Here is an 11,357-nt window from a genome sequence, read left to right on the forward strand (position 1 = left end):
ACATGAGGAGCTCTATTAAGGGGTCGCGGCATTAGGAAGGTTGAGAACCACTGGAGTAGAGGCAGCTCACATTCAAGATGTGGGCACAGTTGCAGATGGTGGAGATGGTGGGAGAGAGGCCACAGCAGGCCCTGCTCATCCTCCAGCCTGTGTAGGAAGGGCCCTGAGCACCCTGCCACCTTCCAAAGGGGCTGAAGGCACAGCTTGGCAGGGACCCTGCTGGCATTTGCCTTCCCTGCCTCCTCCAAGCTCCAGGCGAGGGAGGTGTTCATGGTGACGTCAAGGCCTCAGACGAGCCAGGAGTGGTGGGGCCAGGGCACAGTGGGCCCAGTGAGCCCAGTGAAGTTCGTGTCCCTCTAGGAGGCCAGCAGAATGTGTGGCAGCAGAAGCAGTGTGCCTGTCAGCCCCTGGAGAATAATCACAGACCCAGCCACCCTCCTGAGCCCTGGCCCCGAGGAAGCCCTCCGGGGCAGGGACAGAGTCCAATGGTGTTGAGAGATGCAATCAGCTTCCTGTGCTTTAGAAATTATGGTGAAGTGACAGGCGGGGAAATGGGTGAATCCCTCCCGCGGTGCTGATAACCAAAGCTCATCCATCACCCGAGTAGGGGCGTAGGGATGGCCAGAACCATGCAGAATCCTGGCCGCTCTAAGGGGCCCCTTGGGGGAGGGGCAGAGGCTGGCAGCCACCAGGTGCCCAACATGGTCCTTCTGAATGAATGAGGCCATGGCTCTGGACACACGTAGGCCAAGGCGAGCATGGAGCTGAGCCAGGACTGAGCTCACAGGGTCACAGGATGTTACAGGTAGAGGCAGGTGAGAGTGAGGTTTGGTTTGGTCTGGGGCCCGTTGGGTAGTGTGAGGTGAGGCTGGATTCAGGTTAGGGGTCAAGTGCGGCTCCCGTCTGAGTTTAGGATCAGGGAATAGAACTGGAGTTGGGTTTTGAGGGAAGGTATCTTGTCCTAGATGAGGGTACACTTGGTTTCCTCATCTGTAAAATGGGAATAATAGCACATCTTATATGGCAGGTCAGGTCTGATCATTGGGAGGAGGCACATGAGCTGCAATGCACACAGCGGACGCTCAGTAGGTAGCTGATACTCTTGCCTGCGCATGCTCGCAGCTCTGTGGAGCCCGTGCTGTCCCAGGAGCCTGAGTGGGGGAGGCCGAGAGGAGGATGTGTACAAGTGGTTTTCTAAGGAGGTGCTCCCAGAACAGGCCTTTAAGGCGTGGGAGTGGGCCGAGGGCTGGGAAGGGCAAAGCCAAGCTGGTGTGTCAGAGGATGGGGGCAGGATTGCAAACCATTTCAGTTCCCCAGACGGTAGTGTCAGTCCACCCTGCATGGGGAACTGTGGAGTGAAATACTGCACCCTGGCCATCCTGCCCTTTCATACCCCAGCCCTGTTGGTCTTCGGTCAACTTGATATGTCCCCTTGACTGGGCCACGGATGCCCGGATAGGTGATAAAACCTGATTTCTGAGTGTGTCTGAATGACAGTTGCATCATCCAAGCTGCTGAGGGTGGGAATAGAACAGAAAGGCAGAGGGAGGGTGAATTTGCTCTCTTGCTTGAGCTGGACCTCTTGGCCTGGTAACTGTGTGAAACAGTTCCTATAATAAATCTATCATCTATCCATCCACCCATCCTATTGGTTCTGTTTCTCTGAAGAACCCTGACTAATACAGCCCATCCCAGGAATGTTAACTCTAGACACCTGGCTCAGCAGTTCTGGGGAAGTCATCGGAGAGTTGCATGTGAGGGGGTAAGAGGTGCATGTTCACTGACCACCTCACTGACCATGCTCAGTGACCAGGAGGAGCTAGCAGAAATGGCAAAGGGCATGTGAGGGGGTCTGCGCAGAGCACCCCCAGTGCTGCTATAGGGTGTCCTAAAATTCATGCAAGATTTGCCATTGAATTGAATTGCGAATCTTGCGTGAATATTGGGACACCCTATACAATGATCCTGGATGTGCATGAGGCCTGGATGGCCTAGAGACAGCCAGCTTTGGACGGAACAGGAACTAGCTAACTCTACAATGGACAGACCCAGATCCTGGGTGGAAGGCTCTCAGGCACAAAGGGTCCCCCAAGAAGGGGAAAATGGAAAAATAGCAGTAATGATAGGAGCTAACACTTACACACCAGGCACTGTTTTAAGGGTTTTATATAATTTTATACAATAATCCTAGGAGACAGAGGCTATTGCTGGCACCAGTTTACAGATGAGGAAAACGAGGCCTGGCAAAGTCAACCAGGTCACATGACTAGAGGTGGAAATGACCAGCTGGGTTGGCCAGAGGACAGAGGGTGTCAGCAAGGGGACTTGGGGAGCCTGTGCAGGGAGGGTGCTCCCGGCTGGTGGCGGCTGCTGGTCTGGACTGCGCTGTCAGGGAGGTTGTCGGATGCTGGGTTAGGCGACTTGCTCAAAGTTACACACACCTGGGAGAATTCAAACCAAAGTTACAGGGATGACGTTTTTCCTCTTGCTCAAAGTTACACACACCTGGGAGAATTCAAACCAAAGTTACAGGGATGACGTTTTTCCTCTTTTTCCAGTTTCACTGAGTTGTAATTGACAAGCAGCACTGTATAAGTTTAAGGTGTACAGCATAATGACTTACATATATGGGGAAATGATTATCACAATAAGTTTAGTTAGCATCCATCATCTCATCTAGTTACACACACACACACACACACTCACACAAATTGTTTCCTTGTGATGAGAACTCTTAGGACTTACTTTCTTAACTTTCTTATACACCATAAAGCAGAGTTACTATAGTCGTCCTGCTGTACATTGTACAAGGGATGATAGTTTTAAAACATGGAGCCACTGGTTTTCTTTTCTTCAGTTTCTTAAGAGCAAGCCCCTCCCAACACCACCAGCCTTCATGCAGGGAGATTCCCCGCTGTCTCGGGGAGGCCCGGGTTGTTAGAGCAGAAATGCAAAGTGAGAGTCAGACTCCATGCAGACCCACCCACAGGACTGTGTCCACAGAGACACGGACATGCCACAGGGCAGATGTGGTTTCTAAGTTCCTAAAGCTTCATTGGCATCACTGAGCCACGCCTGGGGGCCTGGGACCTTTCGTTTTATCTAAGCCACAGCAGAAGGAGGATGGAGAATGGTACAGGCAGAGGAGGCAGAGGGGTTGGAGCCGTGAGTGGCGAGCAGGAGGAGAGGCGGGTCAGCCACTGCCACCCTGGTTCCTCCCGGTGTGAAGCACAGGGGAAGGGAGGTCAGTCACCCGGTGGGTTTGGGGGCCTCCCAGTGAGGGGGCCTCCACGGGGAACAAGGCACCTCCTTAGTGAGGCTCCAAGCTCTGCAGGGGCCAGGACAGGGTGGCACCAGGCAGGCAGCGGTTTAGATATGGCAGAGGGAGGTTCTAGGTGGCTGAGCCTAAGGGCAGCCTCGCAGAGCCCCCCAGGCCATCTCAGTGGGGAGAAAACTCGACTGTGTTCCCCGGCCTGCAAAGGGGGTGCTGGGAGAGCGGGGTGCCGGGGAGGGTGATGGCAGAGTCAAACAGGCCTATGGTCAGGCAGGTACTAGCGGTTACAGACCCAGGGTCTTGCTCTGTGGCCACCGTGCTCTTTGCCAGGTGCCCAGTTTCTCTCCTGTCCTGGCGGGGGCAGGGCTCGGCTCCCAGCTCCACGGCGGGGCCATGTGTGAGTTCTGGCCACGGCGTCCTGAGTAGAAGTGGCAGGTGCCACTCCCAGGACAGAGCATCCAACTGCTGAAGTCAACCTTCCTCGGCGCTCTCTTCCCTCTGCTGTGCCGGTGTCCCCGGGGGAAGCTGCCCTGCCAGCCTGGGCCCCAGAGGGAGGACAGTGGTGATGTGGCACAGAGCATGCTGATGTGCGATGGACATGCAACATGAGTGAGATCGGGGCACTGTTTGTGGTCACGACGTAACCTGGCTTATACCGGCCGATACAGACTTCAGAAACAGAGCCAGCACAGGGCTCAAGGGCTCCGCACCTCATTGGACACCAGAAGCCAGTCCAGTGGCACTGTCTGAGCCCAGTGGGAGCCCAGGGGGCAGCATGTGGGCCTGATGCCTTTCCCCTTGCCACCGTGAGAGGTGGGACCTGCCCCTGTAGCCGGATGCCATCTCAGGAAGGAGGAAGTAGAATGAAGATACATTAAAAGAGGAGAGAAATAGTCCTGATAGCTTGAATTTTGAAAGACGGAGTATTTATGCAAAAGATGTTGAGTTAACCTGAAAGAGACTGTTTTAAACTAGAAAAGGCTGAGCTATCTATAATTGGTAAGTTAAAGGATCTCTCCCACTTTGGGAATTTGAGCTTAAGAGCAAGATGAGATGAATTATAGAAAGTAAAGGTCTGTGGTTTTTGCACATCTGAATGTATAAAATGTGGCAATTTCGTGCCTGTCCAACTCATTTCTGTCTGCTGCCAGAGCTTGGGCCTCACTCTCCCTCCTAGTCCTCAGACAGCTCTTGTTCCCTAAAATGCAGCCCCCATGGAGGGATGGGCTCCATGTGCCCAGCTCAGAGCTGTGGCAGCAAGAAAGACGAGCTGGGGTGGGGGGACCTGAGGAGGCCATTTCATCGTGTAGCTGGTAAGACCTTGTTTAGAAACAGAGACCAGGGACAAAAGGAGGCGTGTCCTTGGGGTCATGGAGCCAGTGAGGACTGAGTGGGAGCCTCAGGGTGGAGGCAGGTGCCTTCCCTCACAGACCTCCTGCCTCTTTTCTCTTTGCCTCTGTCTCAGAGCATCACACCACCATCTGCCGCCAACACCCATGCCACAAACCTGGTCACCCTGACTTCCCTTCCTCCACAATCAGTCACCAAGCCCTCTGGCCTTGACCATGAGCTAGAGACCCTCTCGCAGGAGGACACGTACCTTACAGGATGCTCCTAATGATGAAGCTTGGCCGGGGGTGAGGAGTGGGGGTGGTGGAGGAGGCAGGGATCAGAGGCCTCCCACCCCAGGGCCATCAGCCAGTGGTGGGATTTGACCCCATTCCTGGGCAATAATGTCGACAAAGGCTCCAGCCCTAGAAGGAAACAAAGCTTCTAACTGACACCTGTGAGGATCGAATCATGGCTAAGACTCTGCAACCAGACTGTTTGGGTTTGAATATCAGCTCCACTCCTTCCTAGCTGTGTGGCCCTGGGCACATTACTTAACCTGTCTGTGCTCAGTCTTCTAATCTGTGAACTGGGCTTGCTATAGTGCTTACCACATACAATTGTAAGGGTGAAAGGAGTGAATGGTATACAGCTCTCAGAATGGTGCAGACACCTAGTAAGTGCTACAGAAGGGTTTACTGTTATTTAAAAAAATTACTGATTGATTTGAGAGACAGAAATATCAATTTGATTTGTTGCTCCACATATTTCTGCATTCACTGATTTATTTTGTATGTGCCCTGATGGGGAGCTAGAGAGAGGAGGAAAGGGTTGGCATAGGTTGCAGGGAAGGAGCAACGAACTGGGGCTTTGGAGGATGAATATAATTCCTATGGAGGAGAAGAGAGTGGCAGGGCATTCAAAGCTGAGGGCACAGCCTGAGTTCGAATTAGACTGCCCTTGGGGGTATGGTGAGGGTGTGAGGGGATGGGGCCTAGGAAGAGAGAGGGAATGTGGTGGGAGATGAAACCAAGCTTAGGGGTTGAGTTCTGTCCCTGGGGTGTTAAGAAGTCACCAGAAGGGGGTTACCAGTGTCAAGGTGTGGGCAGAACGATGTTCTAGAATCAGTCTGGGGCAGTGAAGAGGATGGGGCTACTGGGTGGGGGGATGATTATCTGGGGTGGGGTAGCAGGGAGACCAGGTATGAGGCTCACCCCTGGCAGAGACCACATTAAGTGTGGATTTGGGGCATTGAAATTCACTCTACATAGAAAGAAGAGGCCTTGTTATTTTAAAAAAATATATTTTTATTTCAGAGAGAAAGGGAGAGGGAGAAACATCAGTGATGAGAGAGAATTGTTGATCAGTTGCCTCCTGCACGCCCCACACCGGGGATCACCCCACACTAGGGTTCACCCCATACCAGGGATCACCCCACACCAGGGATCACCTCACATTAGGGATTGAGCCTGCAAGTGGGACATATGCCCTGACCAGGAATCGAACCGTGACCTCGTGTTTCATAGGTTGGTATTCAACCACTGAGCCACACTGGCCAGGCCTTGAAAGGAACCAAGTTAGAATCCCTTTGTAAACCAATCCCTTAATTCCTCTCCTGAAAAGACCCCAGTTTTTACAAAGTGTGTTTGCTTAAAGGAAAGTGATCAGAGACCAGCCTGTTTCCAGGCTGTTGGAGGTGCTCATTTGCATATGGATATGCTATTTATAAACGCATTTCTATTCATTAAAGCAGGTTCCCCAAGGCCCTCAGCTGCTCAACAAGGTGCGGCTGTGCCTGTGTGCCTTCTGCGTGAACAACGTGACCTCCCTGTGACCCCTGCTCTGCCTAGCCTCACTAGGGGCACCAAGAAGGTTGTGGGTCCAGGTCAGAGGCCGGCAGGACCCAGAGAGCTGAGAGCTGAATGGGGACTGTGCTGGCAGAGGGGTGAGGCAGGCAGGCAGGCAGGGTCAGGAGGAGACAGGAGGAGAGTTTTGGGCTCAGAGGCCTGCACGGGGCTCAGGGGTGGCTGGGGAAGTGTTAGCCTTCTGTCTCCAGCCACAGCGACCAACAGGCCCAACCCTTGCAGTTGCTTCTGTGGAGAAAATCTAGGCTGGCCCCGGTGGTCATGCTCTGATCAGCCGGGGAGGCTCCCACCAGTCACAGCGGGGAGACGGAGCAGGGCCATCCGTCCCTCTCACGCCGCCCTCCATCCTCTAAGCGCACATCTTTCTAATGGGATTAGGCGTCACACGGGTCAGGGAACAATTTATTATTCTGCTGGCTAGAGCCAAGTTTCCCTTTGAAAAATGGTTACTCCTGGAGTCGGCAATTACTTCAAAATAAATTTACCAAAGACAAATTGTGCCTCTTGGGTCAGTAAACGACTTGCCTGTTTGGGGCCGAGGAGACAAGGTGTTTATTAAGGACCGCCTTCGTTTCCTGCGCAGGTTTTTCAGTTTGAATAATTGTCCAATTAAATATAATTTGGAAGTCAGTGCTAGCCCAGTGCCCGGATTACAGGAGGAGGAATCACTCGGAGGCGTGCATTAATAAATCCCCGGGAGCCCCACGCTCCTCGGGCCCCTCCTTTGGTCTAATTTTGAGAAATTTTTTTGTCTTCCCACGGCCCATGTGCCTCCTTGTTTGGAAATGAGCTTCTTCCCCCCGAAGACTTCCTAGGCCTCCTTTGCTTTCATCTGCCCGTCTGCTCCTCTGCTGCAGGCAGATGCATGGAGCCTCTCCAGCCCCAGCCCCATCCTTTATGCGGCTGCCTGCTTGTGGGTTCTTCTTTCATTCATCATCATTCATTCAGCAAACACCTACTGAGAACTTTCTCTAGGCCAGCCCTGGGATGGAATAGGAGAAAAACCAGACATAATTCTGGCCCTTAGAGATGACTCAGCCCACCGAGGGACAGGGACACACATGGGCCCGGGTGGTGCAATGTGGTTAGCACTGTGTGAGGGACAGCCCGGGGTGGGGGGGTGGGAGGGGTGGCCGCCTGGAGCAGAGATCACCCCTTAGCCACCCTGGTCAGAGGAGGCTTACCTGGAGAAGGTGACAGCCAAGTGAAACCTGGGAGGACAAGAGGGACAGGACTCGGGAGGGGTGAGGGAGCCTCAGGAACGTGCAGAAACCCAGAAGTGGGAGAGCATGGAGGGAACAGCCAGGGTGAGTGCATGTGGGTGTGGTGGTGCCTGGAGCCAAGTGAGGGATCTGGAGTTTAGCTGAATTTAAGGGGGATGCAGGGCTGGGATGAGGGAGCCAGCAGGGCCCCTGGGGTTTTTAGCAGATTTCAGGAGGCACTGTTTTTTAAGGCGGAGCCCGCACTTGTACAATCCTGAGAGCAAGTGTCTTTAGTTTTGTGCCCTAGTCTGGGCTCTGGGGAAATGGAAGGATTCCAAGGGAGAGATACAGGACTAGATTACTAGTATTTTTTTAAAAATATATTTTTATTGATTTCAGAGAGGAAGGGAGATGGAGAGAGAGATAGAAACATCAATGATGAGAGAGAATCATTGATTGGCTGCCTTCTGCACACCCCCCACTTGGGATGGAGCTCACAACCCGGGCATGTGCCCCTGACTGGAATCGAACCTGGGACCCTTCAGTCCGCAGGCTGACGCTCTATCCACTGAGCAAACCAGCCAGGGCACTAGTATTTTTTAATAAAGATCATCTGTGTGCTGGAACCCATCCTCCCAGCCCAGTGCAGCCCAAGGTTTAGAGTTAGGGCAGTGGTTCTCAACCTGTGGGTCGCGACCCTTTTGGCGGTCTAACGACCCTTTCACAGGAGTCGCCTAAGACCATCCTGCATATCAGATATTTACATTACGATTCATAACAGTAGCAACATTACAGTTATGAAGTAGCAACGAAAATAATTTTATGGTTGGGTCAGAATATGAGGAACTGTATTTAAAGGGCCAGAAGATTGAGAACCACTGAGTTAGGGTCAGGGAGGCCAGTTAGAAAGTGATAGCAAAGACCTCTGAGAGAGGAGAACATGTCAAGGTGAGGGCAGGGAGAAGGGGGAGGGCTATATTCAGGAGGCACAGCATAGGCAGACCAGACAGGCAAGAGTCACTGACTGACCTCACTGGGGGAGTCCGTGGATGCGGGAGGAATGTGTCCCTGTGGGCAGAGCTGCCACCTGCGTGGCCTCAGGATGAAACCTGGTGGAGATGGACACAAGGAGGCAGCCACACTCTCTGCAGCTCAGCTCAAGGAAGCTGCTGGCAGCCTGGAGTGTTGCATGGCCACTGGGGTAGGAGGTCTGGGCTGGGCCTGGTGCCAGGTCAGGGTCAATGAAAGGGCCAGGCTCGGGGATCAGCTGGTGACCAGCATTCTGTTCAGCACATTAGAGGTGGGAGAAGGTCACAGGGTCATGGGCCCTGAGTCTGCAACCATGGGCCACCACTCCCTTCCCCTTCCCCTACCATGATGAACCGATGAGTGTTAAGTCCCCTTGGGGCTGAGGTCAGGTTTGGTGGCTTTAGATCCTCACAGCCTGGTCACCTACCATTTCAGGTCAGTTGGGGCCCAAGAACAAGGAGGAATGAAGTGAGGACTTGGGGTGTCTCCCCCGCTATTGCCCTCTGACCTGGGCAGGCCGCTTCAGGGCCTGGCTCCAAGGTTCTAACCCACCCTCCATGTCCAGTGCAGGCCCAAATGAGAACCGACATGAGGTCAGTCTAGCTGGGGGGCTGGCCCTGCCTACAACCCAGCACCTCCAGCTGGTGGTTCTGACTTCCCCAGAAGGGGCCATAGGGGCCTACAAAGGGGTCCTCTGGTTCTCTGGCTCACTCTTTCCATGTTGCAGATGGGGAAACTGAGGCCAAGAGATGGAAAGAGTCCCTCAGGGACACAAAGAGGAACTGGGAAAGCCAAAGCTAGCCCCACGGCTCTTGTTAGCCAACCAGGGTGGTGTATACCCTGGTGTCTTAGTCCATTGGCTGCTATAACCAAATCCCACCGACTGGGTGGCTTATAAATACAGCAATTTCTTTCTCATGGTTTTAGAGGCTGGAAGTCCAAGATCAGTGTGCCAGCATGGTCAGTTCTGGTGAAAGTGCCCTTCCCTGCCGCAGACTGCCACCTTCGCACCCTGTCCTCACATGGTGGAAGGGGCAGCGGGCTCTGTGGGTGTGGAGAGAGACTACAGTGTTGGGACAGGTTCAAGCCTTGGATTGATGAGAGGGCACAGTCCTCTCATGGCCACGAGCAAGTCCCAGCTTGGAGGGCAGGGCCATCCCAGCACAATTATAGCCAACAGCTATACAATGGGGCCTTGACTTACGAGTGTCCCGACTAACGAGTTTTTTGAGATACCAGCTGTCGCTCCCCCCGATTTTTTGCATTGAGTTGATAGAGTAATTTGAGTTAACGAGCTCCTTAACGAGCTCGGTCTCGGAACGAATTAAACTCATAAGTCAAGGCCCCACTGTAGTTGTAAGCTTGAACCTATGGCCCGAACACGTGGCCCCACGTGCCTGAGTGATGTAGGCTTGATAGAGTTCAGGTGCATGTAGCTGAGTAGGATCGAAACCCACGAGAATGTTGTAAACATCTTGACCACGCCCTTACTTTGCCTCATGGAATCTGTCCATAAAGTAAAGACGGCTTGTGGGAGGGCGCTGTCTCTCAGAGAAGCAGCGTCCTACAGAGACCCAGCTTTCATTCTCTTGTCTGTCTTTTCTAAGCCTTCCAGCTGCCCCCACTCAGGTTCACCCTGGCCGTGCTGGCACGGCACATGTGGGGTCCTTTTATAATCACCTCCCAGGGCCCCACTCCTAATACTAACACGTTGGGAATCAGGGTTTCCGCAGACACATTTTAGAGGGAAACCAAGTCCACACCTTAGTGTACAGTAATTATTATACCCACCACCCAGCCTAGAGGTGTAGGGAGGGGGTGAGCCTCCCCCAGGCGGGTCCATCCTCGGGGAGTAGTGTGCAGAGGGCAGCTGAGGGCCCAGGGCATGTCTGTGGCACCATCCTGGCCTGCAGGATCTGATGGGGTGAAAAACTCTCAGACAGGTCCATCCCAGTAGGAGGAGACGGATGGGCTCAGAGACATGGACTTTGAGCAGAGACATGGTCATGGACTGAGAAGCCATCTTGAGGCCAAAGTTGGGCCAGGCAGTGTGCAGGCCTGGAGAAGGGTCTTTTTTCTGGGAGCCTGAGTAGAGATGGTGATGAAGCTAAATAAGAGCACAAGTGAGGATCCAGTCTGGGCATCTTGTGTGACCCCTCTGGAGGCTGGGGACTGAGTCACAGAAGGCAGATGTTGGCACTGGCTAGGCGCCCTACATTGCCTGCATTGAATAGGCATTTACTGAGCACCTCTGTGTACTGTACACAATATATGACATATTACACACTATTCTAGGCACTGGTAACACTAGTGGACCGAAGGGGCACACACCTCTCTGGCATGGAGTGTAGATTTGAGTGGGGGAGACGACCAGCACAAGCAAGTAGAACGTAGAGTATGTCAGTTGTGATAGGTGCTGTGAGGAAAAATGAAGTAGGGGCGGGGGCTGGGGAGTGGGTACAACCTTAGATAAGCTGAGCCGAGAACGTTTCACTGAGAAGCTGACATTTGAGTGGAGACTTAAAGTGGAGGTGAGCCGTGATGAGGTCCGGGGAAAGAGCTTTCCAGGTGTGGGCCCAGCAGCGCTGAGGCCCTGAGCTGGGCATGTGTCTGACCTCAGCAAGGAGGTCAGGGCTGGGATGGAGTGCGCCAGGTGGC

Source organism: Myotis yumanensis, unplaced genomic scaffold (genome assembly GCF_028538775.1).
Source record: "Myotis yumanensis isolate MYYU_CA2020_CCGP unplaced genomic scaffold, mMyoYum1.0.hap1 SCAF_10, whole genome shotgun sequence".
NCBI classification, from domain to species: domain Eukaryota; kingdom Metazoa; phylum Chordata; class Mammalia; order Chiroptera; family Vespertilionidae; genus Myotis; species Myotis yumanensis.